Genomic DNA, 16,314 nt, shown 5'->3' on the forward strand with positions numbered 1-16,314 from the left:
GAATTTCAATGAATTATGGAGTTATTCCTCTATTAATTCATAATTTTCATCAATTCTGAGATTTTTCTTTCATTAATTCTGAACTTTTATTGTAATAGATATTTTTTCAGCATTCATCTGCATATTCTGTTAGAATGCATGAATCTCTTTGGGTGCCAAATTCACGTCCCCCACAAAATATATCGGGCTGAGGAGGTCCGAAATTATCCTCGCACCGGGCTTCTGATATGGGTGGCCCTGTATAGCTTTATACTTTTTTTTTTGGCTCTTGCGCCTAATTAATCATCAACAAATCCAGTATTTTCTTTTCCTTCCTGCATTCTGACCGATAATTAATTCTGTTTTTCATGAATGTTTTTCTTCTTAACTTCCTCAATGTATATTTGTTCTCTCTCTCACTCCGTTTTTCAATATAAAATGTATTTTTCCCCCTACCTAATGCAAGAACCCACCAAAAGTGGCAACCTGGAGTTTTTGTTAAAAGACGGAAAAAGGGATTAATCTAGTTATATTATTTTTTATGTGCTTTTGAAAGTATACAAGGTTACTTCACAAACAGGTTTTAGTGATTCAATAGCAATAGACAATATGGTACTGTATATGGAGACTGTGGGATGTATATCTGTGATTGAATGTAACTCATCACAGGGTACGAATTTTGGCCGGGGAGCAAGCATTTGACATCTCATTCATTTCTCGTTTTATAACAAGGCTTGTTTCTTGTTTTCTTCAAACGACAGATTTTAAAACTTAGGGACTGTTTAAACAACTCCGTTGGTAGAACTGTTGCGTCAGAGCCATGTGTGAATGGGCAACCCCCCCCCCCCCAGTATTTTTTGCATGCGTGAGAGCATACCAGAATTTATTGAACAATCGCAATTTTTACATGAAACTCCTGCCCGTGGGTCTAATATTCCTCTCTGAATTTAATTTCCTTTACTACAACTGAACGTATAGTATCCATCACCATGCATAAATCAACGAAATTGAATTGAAGGTAGTAAAAAATACTACCATGTAATATTTAATACAAGTGAAAAATACAAAATGATAAATTGCTGCAAGAAGGCATAAAAAAAAATTGTCAAAAGCAAATAAAGTTTTCAATTACAAACAACAGAAAAATAGCCAAATTTGAAGTAAAGTTTTGCTAATACAGACAAAAAACTGCCTACGACAAGTGAAGTTGCCAATTAAAATTCAAAGAAATTTACAAAAGCTAGTAAAGATGCTGCAAGGCTAACGTTGCTAAAAAAAATTGCTACTGGCAGAAAATAGGGAGTTGCAAGTCACAATAAGAGGGAAAAATTCGTTTAAAAAAACAAAAAAAAACGCAAGGGAGAGGGAGGAAAAAACGTTTATACAGTATATTCAATTTTCATAATATTCAATTATTATAAGTTATTGTAACTTAATTAAATAACATAAATTCAAGTAGACCATGTTTAAAATAAAGGAAAAAAACGGGTTGTTTTACAAAAAGTTAGGGATGGCCAAAATTACGGGAATGTTTCGTAAAACACGGGTCATATGATATTTATACAAGCTTCTGGCTCAAGAGCGGGCCTAATCATAAGCACAATACTGAGAAAACCTGGGCCCAGTATTGGCCTCATGAATACTTAAAATGACGTTTAGTATAATAAACAGGAGTCTTTCTCTTTCATTTCATCATGACATCACTTGAAACTACGTATTGAAGATAATAATTTTGAGCAATTCAATTCGATTGAGGAACGGCGTTCTTTCACTATACATCAATACCTAGGTTACATACGTATAGTGTTTATATATGAAGCGATGTCCCCATTTTATCAGTTCTGAACTGAGTGACCCAAGAGATTAGAGGTTCCGTTTAGAGGCCAATTTCCGGCTATTAGCGATAGCGAGTTCCAGGAAACTTTCGGTAAATAGTAACGGAGTTTGGCCTTGAATAAACTGGAGAACGGAACGAAACCTTGTTTGATCATTGCAGATCCTCGAAAAGGATTTTAATGGACGAAATGGAGAATTTCCTCTGAGGTCCTTTCCCCGAGAGTATATCTGTTGCAATGATAAATTACTGGAACTTTTGGCTGGAACCTGGATAGTGCAGATGTAATTAGCAAGCAGGAAGGCTGGCTTTAATTGAGCAGATGCCTCTGATTCTCTTGGCAAGACTAAGGTATGTGTAGGGAACGTTGAATAATCACACCTACACTGGAGAGGCTGTTAGTGTTATTGGAAGGCGATATGTTTTGCTCACCAAGGTCACTATAATGTGCTATAATGTCCAGTAAATTCCGTGTACAGGGTATTTAGAGTAGGGTGATACACTTCAAGCGTATTATAAAATTTAAATATTTACATTTAAATATAATGCAATTCCATTTTCGTTGAAGTAAATATATTAAGAGAAGTTATTCGTTTTCATACATTCGCAAATTCATCATACATAATCATTGCTAATGGATTCTGTGACGTGCATACGTGAATTTTAACATGAAATAATCTGCGATAAGTGGATGATTACTGATGCAATATGCAATATCCTTGTTTCGAAAAAAGGAGGTCATATCTCCGAGTTGAGACCAAAATTACAGAAAAAACGAAAAAAGAAGTAAAAAAAAATATATGATTAAATATGCAAGTCATTCCAAATGTTCTGAAGCTCCGTGCCGCCATCTCGTAAGTTTCAAAGCTCTACGCATTCATCCCGAAAATTCTGAAGCTCTTTCTCTTTATCATGGCTCGCTGTTATTGAAGCTCCATGTCTATTCCGAAAGCTCTGGAGCTGAATGTCTCCATCCCGAAAATTCTGAAGTTATATATATTTGGTAGGTGATTATTTCAGCGTTAATATTTTTCTGGTTAAACATGGATGATCATAAATTGCATTCATGCTGTATGAGCTCATGAAAGTGTCAGTCGAAGAGAACATAAAATTTTCCAATTTAAATTAGCATAGATATACGGTACTAAAATTCTAAAATATTCTGAAATATATTGTTCCCAAAAGTTCGGCAAAAATTGTCGACAAAAGATTGTATGGTTTACTCAAAATGTGTGATTTAATTTTTTGGTGTAAGACTTCATCTAGCCTTCGTTTGTTCCATTATTTTAGAGAATGGATAATGCCAGCCAAACTCTCAAGGATAGTTTCGAAATTCCGGACAGATAGCTCGGAGCTTGAAGAATAATAGAGGACACTTCGTATAATGGAGCCAAAATCACTGGAATATTTCTCCTTCACTCAATAGCTCACGCCCAAAACTTTCAAGACAAAACATTTTTAATTATATTTATGTGGAGATCTATCAAATGCTCTACTTAGTTAAATACCGTACATCCAATGTACTATTGCAAGATTAGAACTCAGGCCTGGAATTAAGGGATCATACAGATATTATTTTCATTTAACTGCTAAAACGTCCATTGAAGTATCGGCTGCAGGTATGGATCATTTTTGGACCCACCCCAGTTAGTTCCTAATGCATAGTAACTAAATTATCTGTACTTACAAGGCATATATCATTTATTAGTTGCGTAAAAAAATACTTAAACAAATTTAAAACTGATAACAGAATTTGAAGTACCAGGAAAATATCTTCATTAAATAACGCACTCCTCGATGGATAGTTATGTAATTCAATTCTTCAACATCACTTATCGGCGTAGTTATGTTTTTATTCCAAAAAAGGTATCTTATAGACCTACGTAAAAAAAATGGTCGGCTGTGTGTCATAGATACGGCCGCAAGCTCTGATGTGAATACGTTATTTACGTCTTGAATCGCGTGGTAGGTACTGACATAACGTAATGAAATTACCATCGCGGCTTTTTTTCCGTCTTACTAGTTACAAACGAAACTTTGTGAACTGCTTGAGATATAGTGGGAAACAATTTGTTTCGAATCAGGACAGCGGGCCTGATGCCCAGAAGAAAAGATATTAAAACCGGAGTGTATATTTGTGATTTGTGTTTGTAATGTGTGCATCTGACGATGCTATTGCTTTTGATGTGCTTTGAGTATTTTTTGAGATGTAGCGAAAAACAATTTCTTACGAATCAGTGGGTCTCTGGTGCTCAGACAGGAAGAAATTTCGAAACCACAGTGATATAATTGAATATAGTTTTGCAATGTGGCGATACATTGCTTTTGGCGTGCGTGGGCACTTCCTGAGATGTACCCAACCCTTCCTGCATTTAAAGAATTTCCAATTTATTACCAGACTAGAATTGAATTTTCAACAGAGGCCCAGCCCTCAAGGGCCGACAGTCGGTATACGAACTGACCAAGAAGGTCTGACCCCTGTAAGTTATTATGGTATCAGCAATTTATAATAATGTAAAAGCTTGTATTTCTGAAGAAAAAAAAAAAATCTAAATTGGCGGTATGTTCATTAGTTGCAAAAATACTCGACAGATGGCAGCATATTATATTTCGTTTTTAAGAGAGAGAAAGAAACGGTTTTCTTTTTACTAAAATACACACACGTTTCCGTTTTATTATAAATTCTGCCCATTTTTCTTTGTAAATATTCTTGGAATATTTTTATCAGATGAACCAGTTTCATTTTATAGTGAGTAATGATCGTATTTACATTCTCTTTCACGACAAGAAAATTTTATTCGTCTAGTTAACATTTTGTAAATTTTTGATCATGAATAAAAAATGACTACTATTTTTTAATACATTTTCAAGTAGTATTTCAACATCATATGAGAAAGCAGAACCACCCATAGAGGTGTTCGACAGGTATGGTAACAACAGTCCCCGCACTCACGGTATTGTTGGAGGCATTCAGCGCGTCTTAAATTATTTCTTGCATTAATTATGAATTTTCATCGTTTATGCTTTTCTAGTGTTCAAACAAAATATTGGGAGAGGTGACATATTGTTTCTCTTCAATATTTGCGTATATCGGATTTAATAAAGTCGATTATATTATGCAAATTACGCAATACATAATTTGCATACCTATATCATAAAACCGACAGAAAAACAGCATTTTGTACGTGAGGCACAAGTGGATCCATTTTAGTCAAATGTCTTGTACGTTGCATCGAGTTGATGGCTGTCTTCATGGGGAGAACGACGTGAGTGATTCGAAACTTGCGAGCACGGGGCATGGGGAGCCACCAGTATAAATCTTTGCTAACTTTTCCGACACAACTCTGCCTCTTTTGAGGTAACGGAAGTAAGGTGCTTTGCATCAGTCCGGGGTTGTGAGCGGTTCTATCTATCTATCTATAGAACTGGGGTAAATGACAATTCATCATATTTTTATTTGGCCATTTTAGTACTTACACATTTATTTTCTAATAAAATTACATCGAATATTTCAAATTGTCACTCAATACTACAGTGAAATGAACCTCATTTATACGACACGTTACATGAACGAGGTTTCACGACTTCCAAGAGGCCGACTCAAAATGTTGTATAAAAGCATTCGTTACAACTGAGACATCTTTAAAAAAATCGCCCCACCTCCTGTAATAGACATACAAAATAGTGCAAAAACAAATGAGTTTATTTGCATGTCCGAATATATTGTAAAAAAAAGAAAAAAATCCATTCACATCTTGAGAGGGAGAAAATAAAATTGAAATTTCCAATCATTTAGGGAAATAAAATCTAGCTGAAGACACTCTCTTTGCTAAGGAAAATTTCCCATCTTGTAGTATAGATAGATAGATAGAACTCACAAAACTCCGGGCTGATGCAAAGCGCCTTACTTCCGTTACCTCAAAAGAGGCAGAGTTGTGTCGGAAAAGTTAACAAAGATTTATAGGGATGGCTCCCCTTGCTCGCAAGTATCGAATCACTCGCGTCGTTCTCCCCATGAAGACAGTCATCAAGTCGATGCAACGTACATGCCATTTGACTTAAATGTATAGCTGAACCCAATGACTAGGAAGACTAATTGTACGTGCGCCCAGTGGTACATAAGGGCCGGAGACCGCAGCCTATGATTTCGAAAGAAGTGTGGAAAAGACTTGTGGGGCAAGTAGAAGTTGGCATCTTGAAGTGGGGGAGATTTGAGAATGGTCTAAATATACAATGTATACTAAATATATATGTACAGTGCCTTCCACTGTTACGGGAAACGAAGCCTCCGTCCACAGTGCTGGGCAGTTTTGCTTTCTTTTCCTTTTATGGAATATGCAATTTACACACACCAAAAACATACAAAACCTCCACTGCGACGGAAATAATCAAACAGAGCTTTTGTTCACAAATCTTGTAGTATAATCCTTTTAGCAGCAGATGATCTGCAACCAGCAGCCCGGTCTTTGATTTTATTCCTTTGCTTTATAATTGTTTTCAAATTCGATACAGGGATATTGTTTTGCAAGATTAGCTTCCGTCATTAATTTGAAATTCGTGTCGATTTCTTCTAAAATTTCCATTTTATTTTAAGAGAAAGCGTTTTTCGTTTTCTCGACAGGTTTTTTACAAACGGCGGATTTGTCACCATAAAAAAAGAAAATTATAGTGGAAATGACCGAAAGAGTTAATACAGTACTGTGGGTAAGAGTTCCGTTTATACCTCTTCTTGACAAACTTGTGCCCGCCAAATGCTTATAATAGATTTCCCCACTCTCTGAGGATAACGCTGTGGTAATTAGCTGATAATAAATTCGGAAAGGACGTTACTAACTATCAGCACCCTGTACTACAAGAGGGAACACTCTTAGTGCGTGACAAGCACAGAATTTATAAATTTACCGATGCGGCTACAGTCATATTCAAACATATTTATTTTATATATTTATACATTTTTTAATTATATACAAGACAACTGGAAGGTTGTGGCCCTTTTTTTTTTGTTTTTTTCTTTTCTTATCAATTTTTTTGATATCATATATATTTAAATTACACTCTTGCACGCACAAAACTATAAATAACATTTTGAAAAATCCAAATATATATAACTACTGAGACAACAAGTAGTTTCTGTTTTAGACCAACAGATGGCAGTAAAATATTTACATGCTGAAACGGTCTTGAACTTTAAGGTGGTAATTTTGTATATCGTACTTTGTGAATACTGAAAGAATAACTAACATTTGTGTGATAGCCGTTCATTATTAACTCCATAATAAATACAAGCCATGAACATAAGCATAATTTTTGTCTTGAGAGATGAAAATGAAGTGAATAGTTTGATTTTTCAAGTTAAAAAAATCATAGTAACTAATATAACAAAATACTGATTAGCATAATTATAACAAACATTATATAACAAAATATGATAACAATTATAACATTATTATAACAAAATATAATTTAATTTCATAATTTTATGATTTTTTTTTCAAATTACATTTGTTCAATCAAATTCATTTAAATTCACATTCAAATTAGAAAAATAACACAATACGATATAATGCGATATATCTAAACATATTCAAGTGTATCGATATGTATGAGCTGTCAAGGGATAATTATACCCGTACTGACAACTTATCAACGAAATTAATGATCATAATAAAACAATATTTGCAGTCATATATAATGCACGTGTTATTATTAATGATCATAAACATAAAGCGGCAATTTTAATTCAAGTACCGTATTCGCATAGAGTCCCGTGATATATTTTTGAAAATAGTCTTCAGTGTTAGTGATGGCAGCAATTTTTAAATTTAGCGTATGATGTTCTTTATAAATGAATTTAATTGAATATAGGCAGATAGATGTCTCAGCCCAGAATATCAAGGAAACATTTTATTTTCTGGATATTACGCAGAGGTGAACTCGGAAAGAAAAGTCATCTCGAACCCAGGCCCTATTGCATACTTACATCTTGCATGCTTGCCCGGTATCTGTGTTTCACTCCTCTTCCATATTTATTTAACTTCACTTGTGTGTGTTTAATTAAAGATTAATAAGAAATTAATTTTTGAGAGTTTATTGTTTTCCGAACATTAAAGAATATTTTTTTCATTAATTTTATATTTATTAATTTATTAGTTAATTCTATTACTTTTCCATAGTTTCTTACAGACGTCCTGCAATACAAAATCAAACGTCAAAATACAATCAACTAATTTAAGAAAATTTTGTGTGCACAATTTACTGATGCTTGATGTTCTCGTTGAGTCCATCATAAATTAAAAATTTAGACATAAAACATGATTTTTAGTTTGTTGCAAAGAATGATTGCAATTTTTGTTGGATACAAAGAGACTGAGTGGACAAACATTTAATTGATAAACTGGGTGGATATAAATTTTATTTTTCAAAAAATTGGTAAAAATTCGCCTTTTCGTATTGATAATTCGATCTATTTGCAATCATAGTTATTATATTGACCAACGATTACAAATCAGTGAGATACGTATCATATAAAAATTAATATAAATTAAGACTCATACACTTTAACTTGTATTTATTAATAAATAAATACACGCACGTTGGGAATTGCAATCAATAAAAGAAATCACTGAGATGAAAAAGTATAACTATCAGATATTAATAAAAAATGAATTATATGAAAATTTATTGGACAAAAATTTAAAATTAATTATTAATTGTACTGAGAGATGTCAAAAAATTATCGGAATTTACATAGCTAATAATTAAAAACGGATTAATTCTCACCTGAAAATATTTATTGTAATGTTTTATTGTCATTTTTAAGTAAATTTGCTTAATATTGAAAAATAATATAATAAAACTATATATTTATACAAAAATTGCCACGTTTTTAAAACTTAAAAACGTGTCAATTTTTGTATAAATTAAAACCAGGCAAAGTTTCTCATTTTTGTGATAAAACTATATATATTATACTTTGTGTGGTGTATAAATAAACATTTGTTCAAATTGTCTTGTAAGTGCTAGCACGGCCTTTATCTCATCAACCGTCCGTCGTAGGTGAATAGTTTCAATCTGAAAAATGCTCAACAGGCGATTCTAAAATTGCCCTGTACTAGCTTTGAGAGTGAAAATACAGTGTGTAACAAAATGAAAAATCTAAATTTTTATACTGTGTCCCAGTGCTCTAACTTCCAATTTGGAAGTTGTTGCTCTGTCTCTCCTGATTCCAACAAAATAAAAATTCCATAAGTGCGATATTCACAGAGATATTCGAATTCAAAAAACGGACGAAATTTAGGAAAGAACAGCGTTATATGCGGAAAACCCCACATTTACAAACAGATGTTCTTTTTTCTTTCAAAATTTTCAAAACATCCTAGCACTACAGGATACCCTGTATAGTTACAGCTATAAACAATACCCAAAATATTGGTTTTTATTAATTTAGTCGTATTATAATCAAAACCTAAGCATTTTATAATCATTAGGTTTCTTTGAAAAAAAATAAATTATCAATTATCAAGTTGTTATGTACATTTTCAAATATAAATAAGATATTAATTTTGAAAAAAAGAAAGATTTCCGTTGGCCAGAAATTTCCAATCTAATAGAAATCTTTGGTGATTTAGGAATGAAGTGGAAAATTATAGAAATCAAAAATAATTCAAATTCTTATAAGTTCACCAATCAAGAAAAGGGCAATCAGTAAAATATGAAGAATTTCCGACTTCAACCTAAATTTCCTATCTTCCTATATTCACTTGGAAAATAAATTCAACAGCAAAAGTTTAAGCAGAATTCGTCAAGATATCAGTGAATGAAGTTCTTGAATTTTGGTTATTAAATTTACACATTTCCTTTAATGCTTGGTCATTTTAGAGCGAAATTTCTCATATTTAATGAATTTTGACGCTTTTTTTTCTCATATTTCTACCCAAGAACAACGGATAGGATTTCTTTCAGTACAATATGTAGGAACATGTTTTACTAATTTTCTGATCAAGGGTCGAACAACAAATTTTGATTTTTATATTATCATCAATTACAATTTCAATGGCATTGACGAGATATTTCGTCTCTTTAAAAGCCTCTCGATTTTAGCATTGACAAGCCCAGATATTGATGAAAATTTCTCAATGTAACACTTTTCTCTATGCGTCTTACTTTGCACCTGATAAAAATCTGAAAAAAATTTTATTTCATTAAAAAAATGATATTTTATAGGGAATTTATTTATTTCTATTATGTCGTGGGAAGGTTTGAAGGATCTCAGCTGAATTTGCAGTTAACTATGTAACACGAAAAATTAAATCGCCCGTAAAATTTGAAGGAATTCGCCCAGATATTGGTAATCGAGATGCTTGAATTTTGCCACAGTGAAATATCGTCATTCCCATTAAGACGTGGTAATTTTATCAGTGAAAGAAGACAAGAATCTCAAGCATCTGAATTACTCATATCTCGATGAATTTTCATTCAGAAATTACGGGATTGTTTTTTTCTTTCCCATATGATGCTTATAGAAATCAAAAAATAATTCAAATTCTTATTAAGTTCACCAATCAATAAAATGGCAATCAGTAAAATTTCAAGGATTTCCTACTTCACCTAAATTTCCTATCTTCCTATATTCACTTGGAAAATAAATTCAAGAGCAAAAGTTTAATCAGAATTCGTCAAGATATCAGTGAATGAAGTTCTTGAATTTTGGTTATTAAATTTACACATTTCCTTTAATGCTTGGTCATTTTAGAGCGAAATTTCTCATATTTAATGAATTTTGACGCTTTTTTTTCTCATATTTCTACACAAGAACAACGGATAGGATTTCTTTCAGTACAATATGTAGGAACATGTTTCACTAATTTTCTGATCAAGGGTCGAACAAAAAATTTTGATTTTTATATTATCATCAATTGCAATTTCACAGAGATACACAATGTTTACAAATTTTCTGATAAGTGAATGCACATTTATTTTAATTATTATATTTTAAGCAATTATCATTTTGACCTCAGTGGCATAGATATCAGATAACAGACGAGATATCTCGCACCCTTAAAAATTGCTTGTTGCAGCATTGGTTATCAAAGAGAGTTTGTATTGTTTATTTCTCACAAAATTGAAAGTTTTTTTTTTCTATACCTGGTACTTTGCATCTGCGCTTAAAATCTGAAGAACTGAAATATTTTTTTCTTAAGTCGGGGCCTATATGTGTAAGTTGTACAGGGTGTCCTGAAAGCGCCTGATGAGCATTTTATTTCGTGAATCGCCCATCTTTGAGGTATAGTTTCAATTCAAAAAAAATGTTCAAATGGCGTTGAAAAATTTCCCTGTACCAGTGTGAGTACAGTGTTTAACAAAATAAAAGAAATATAAATTTTTATATGGTTATCCTGTCGTCTACTTTACTTACTAGAATTGTTTTAGCATGTTGAAGGATCAAGAATTTTAATTACTCATGCTCTCGATCAATTTTCACTCAAAAATTACGGGTAGTATTTTTTTCCGTACAAATATTACAAATTTTACCAATTTTTTGATTGGGGACCGTAAAAAAAATAATTTCTATGTTCTCAGAAATTACCATTTTAACCCTCTCAGCGGCATGGACGAGATATCTCGTCTCCTCGGAAGCATCTTAGCATTGACGAGCATAAATATTCTGTATCATGAGTTTCCATTTGCTTTTTTCTATACCCCTTACTTTGCACCTAGCAGAAATTATATTTTGCAAGTGGTTCAGTGATTTATACTATCCAGCGGAAAGGGTTGAAGGACTGAAACTATATCTCAACAAAGTTTGCGGCTTCCTGTGTTGCACGGAAAATAAATTCACCCGTAAAAGTTCAAAAAAATGTTTTAAAGTAAAGTTATAACTCGGGTATTGTTATTGCTTTTGCAAAGTACAGAACGGACAAATGTCATAACATGGGACAAAATCCGTTTATAGTTATCAGGACTTATTATTTTTTCGTTGATTTTTTTTCATTTTATGATATTATGAAGCTAAGGTTGAATCACTCATCTTTTCTCCTACCAGTTACCGTTATCAATCTGAAAAAGTCAATGTAGCAACAGGGGCGCAACTAGGGGGGGGGGGGAGCAGACGGGTTTCGTACCGCGGGCGCTAGACCCGGGGGGCGCAAATTACATTCTGCAACCTCGCCTTCAACATTACAAGGAGGCGTCAAAATTCGCGCTTGCCCAGGGAAACCAAGCATCTAGTTGGGGCCCGAAAGTCTCCCTTTTAGGACAAAAATTTCCTCACTCACCTCACTATATCCTATCCGGTCGTAATAGCCAGCCACTGTGATTCATGCTCGTGTAGACATGTCCATGGTTTTTTTTTTCCAATTTCTTTCTTATACGTAAGACATGTGCAAGGTAAAAAAGTTACCTTAGTTCATTTCATAGTCAGTTTCCATCGTTTGTCCACTTTCACAGTTCCTCGACCAGTGGGACATATGAAAATTGTACTAACAACCGGGTTTTTTTGGATATAGTTATCAATTGGTTATTGTTATCAGAAACTCTGAGTCTCGGTGTGATCACGATGACAGGCGTGCACTGTATCAATAACTGAAAGTCTTGAATTTTACCAATTAAATATCACAATTGTCTCTAAGACTTAGTTGTTTAGTACGTGAAATGTGGCAAGAGAATCAAGAATTCAATCACTCACACCTCATATAACTTTCATTAAAAAATTACGGGCAGAATTTCTTTCGTTATAATTTAGAGAGGCTAATCTTACTAATTTTTTGATTGGATACCGTATAATAATTTCACTTTTTTTGTCAATTTCCGTTCGATCCACCATTGCTGAATGTCTCTGTTTTGCGTTTTTTTATATTTTTCTAATTTCAGAGAGAGAACGAACCATAAAGAATTTCATTTCGCTCGGACGCTCTTCCTGGAAAGAACCCATAGGGAACATCAACAGGAAAGCCAGATAAAAATCATATAGAGCGACTCATTAAAGTCCTCCCATGTTTCAGCTCCGTCCCTGTTGCATCGACTGCTTTTATTCAGTGGGGAAATCAAGAAAAATAAAACACTAAAGGCAGTAAAAAAAAGAAATAACAAGAATAAAGCTCTTTTATTATTTCTCTCGTTTTCTGATAGTAACATTGCCCAAAGAAATAATGCCTTCTCTCGACCAGGGGGTTCTCTATTTTTTTTTTGTTATATCTTATCTGCAGGACAACTCAAGTCCTTCCTTCTTCTCCCTTGCTCCAATTACTCGTCCAGAGGACTCCCAGCCTCTAATGCCGTACGATTTGTATGGATCGACGGACTTGAACGACTCCTTTGGGCAGTTAGTTGTGTACTACCACTTCCCTCGGCGCTACCACTAGCCAATAGTAACCTTCTTGTCTTCATATCGCTCGATAATGCTGGACTAGCATCAAAGGAGTGTTAGTTGGTGGACGATGATAGAGAAAGGGGGACGGACGAAAAAAAATGAGATATTTTCTACTTCATTTTGATCGACCCGTATTTCACTTTTTTCCCCCCTCCTTTTAGTACATCCTTAGGTGATGATCATAAATGATCTAACGTCATTGAGATAGATTCTGTTAAGCCCAACGAGAAAACATCGCTGTCGACAAAACTCGGTTAAAACATATTTTCTTTATTGGAGGAGTTCGGGGAGGAGATAATCCCATAAATGTCCGGTGTTGTATATTTTTGTTTTTACTTACAATATAAAAAAAAAATTGGTATTTGTTTTCATAAAGATATTTCAGTTTGATAATCTATATTGTATCAATGATTCATGTCTGTTTCTATTCCAACGTATGTACTGATTCCAGTGATAGCTTATGAAGTAAAAATTTTATATTTCCAATATATAATTTTTAAATATATTTTATTTTTTCTTAGATTCTATATGGCAGTGTATTGAATATTTAGTATTCGAGGATGATGTCACTCTCGGCTATCCACACGAAGGTTTTTTACAGCTGGCTGATGCGAAGATATACAAAGCTGACAATTGTGAGCTTTGTGTATCTTCACTAGCGCCCGAATAACTCATGTCCAGCTCGGAATATTTTTCCCAAAACCTCTTTCTGAAATTTTTGAATCATTTCATATAAGATTAAGGATTCAACTAACAGCCTATGTTTTCAGATCACGTGTTTTTTCAGTGCAAGACGCTTGCCATCGAACTGAACAGTCTCGACATTCTTGGAAATTATTTTCTCCATCTGCATGTATGAGACACAGAAATGAGCTGACAAAATTACAAATGGGTATATATATCACACCTACGTACTCGACTGGGTTGTACACGAGCTTTAGTAGACTATACCTGGCTTTGGTTGCTGTTGAGTGTACATACCAGTATACTGGAAAACAGAAAGATCTTCAGTACCTCTCGTCTTCCTGTATAATCTCAGCTACCCAATTTTTAAGCTGATCTTTTTATGAAACGATGACTCTCCGTTATCCATACAAAATGTTTTTAACAACTGGCTGTTGCGAAGATGAATGTTTTGAAAAGTAGAGAAAATTCATCTGCCCCTGCGAGGAATCGAACCCACGTCCTTTTACTTTCGAGGTGAACGCCCTATACCACTTGATTATAAAGGCAACACGTACCTCAATCTTTCCTTGGAGCTCGTGTGCACTGAACGGGACCGTACCTGACTCAGGCCAAGCTCACAACTTCTGACGCTACCACCAGATGGCGACTTATGAAAAGATGACGTCACTCTCCGCTATCCATACTTCATTTTATCCATTAATCAGTTTTTCTTTTTTGCAACATTTCTTAGTGCTTAAAAAACGTATCTTCAAATTTTGATCAGAAGTGGAACTAATCAAACGACTACGCGGAGAAACCTATTCAAAATCGCATTTTGGCTAACGAACATGATTCCAGAACGAATATTCGCTATCCGATGTATCACCGTATTCCTAAAATACCTATTCTCAAATGTTAATATGCGAAATTTCGTTGATTAAAGAAATCAGCATGTTTCTCATTCCTTCGTAGTAATATATATATATTAAGGAATTGCAACTCCCTTTCTCTTGAATAAATAAATAGATATATTAAGTAATTACATCAGAATACCCAAGAAATATTCATAAAAAAAAAATACAAAAAAAAATAAATATAATAAAACACGCGGAAAGAGGAAAAAATAACTTAACAAATGGGCTATGCGTGACCGAAGAGAAAAAAGAGAGATGCAAAATATGCTTAATCAATCTTTTGGTGTAGTAATTAGAGTTCTTCTTGATGGAATCGTTTCTCTTTTTATGAAATACGCCATTTTCCCACCATTCAACAAAGTATGAAATACCTCGATAAAATTTCGATATGCACGCAAAACCTTTTTCTCACAGTTTCTAAATGATAAGAAAATTAGCTGTTCGATCGTAATAAAAGCCATGAAGGAAGATATAATCCGAACCTCTCCGTAATCAAAGATAAAGCTTCTTTACATGTTATTAACTTTGTTTCGAAACGGAGATGAAACGTTATATATTGTTTTTATTAATCCCAGGATTTTTTGATGCCTTGCATAAAGAATTTATATGTTACGGCGAACATTATATATATCATTATTTTGCACAATAAGGGGTCATTCAAGTATTACGTCGACATCGATAGGAAGGAAGGGCGTATCGGGTTTGCTGACTTTTCATGACCGGGGGGGGGGGGGTTCTGATATCTGATAGTACGTCATCAACCACCCTTTATAAAAACATGGAATATTCTTAATCACCTTCTACTTGGTGTGCCAAAAACAAGAAAAAACATATCACTTGTTTGTGGGTACGTGTAATAAACATTCTTTCTATTGATAAGTCCTCTATAAAGCCATTTTAGTGATCTCTAAATGTTCCGCGGGTACTCCAAGTGATGTGGAAATGTTTCCGGGCCACTCAAGTGTTCTAGAAATGTGTCGCGGGCCAGTTGAGTTCTCTGGAACTCTGCCGCGGGTCACTCACGTGATCTTCTGATAATGTACCGCAGATAACTTGAGTGATGTAGAACTACGCTGCGAGCCACTTAAGTTCTCTAAAACTGTGCCTGCCACTTAAGGGATCTCTAAATATGTCATGGATCGTTTAAGTGTTCTAGAACTGTGCCGCGGGTTAAACTCAAGTGATATGTAAATGTGTTGCGCGTCACTTAAGTGATCTGTGAATGTGCCGCTTAGTTCATTTTTACAGAATTAGGTTCGAGGTGGCCGGCCGAACAGATAACCCCGAGGGCCACATTTGTTTCGTGGGCCATGGTTTGAGCAAATATGGATTGAAGAGTGGGTCAAAATGAATTTCTTAAAGATAAATTTTGAGTTCTTGGCGTTCAAATAGTATTGAAATTAACAGAAGTTGGTTGTAATAACATTATAAAGGTTAAAGATATTTTATTCCGAATTATTATTATTTTTTTTTTACTGTTTTCTGCATCAAAAAAATAAATTTTAGACTGTCTGGGGTGGGGGGATTGGCATAGGGGAACTTGTGTCCCCATC

This window comes from Pholcus phalangioides, unplaced genomic scaffold, assembly GCF_987345545.1.
Source record: "Pholcus phalangioides strain wild (caught in Gottingen) unplaced genomic scaffold, Ppha-v1.0 ptg000003l_1, whole genome shotgun sequence".
Taxonomy (NCBI): Eukaryota; Metazoa; Arthropoda; class Arachnida; order Araneae; family Pholcidae; genus Pholcus; species Pholcus phalangioides.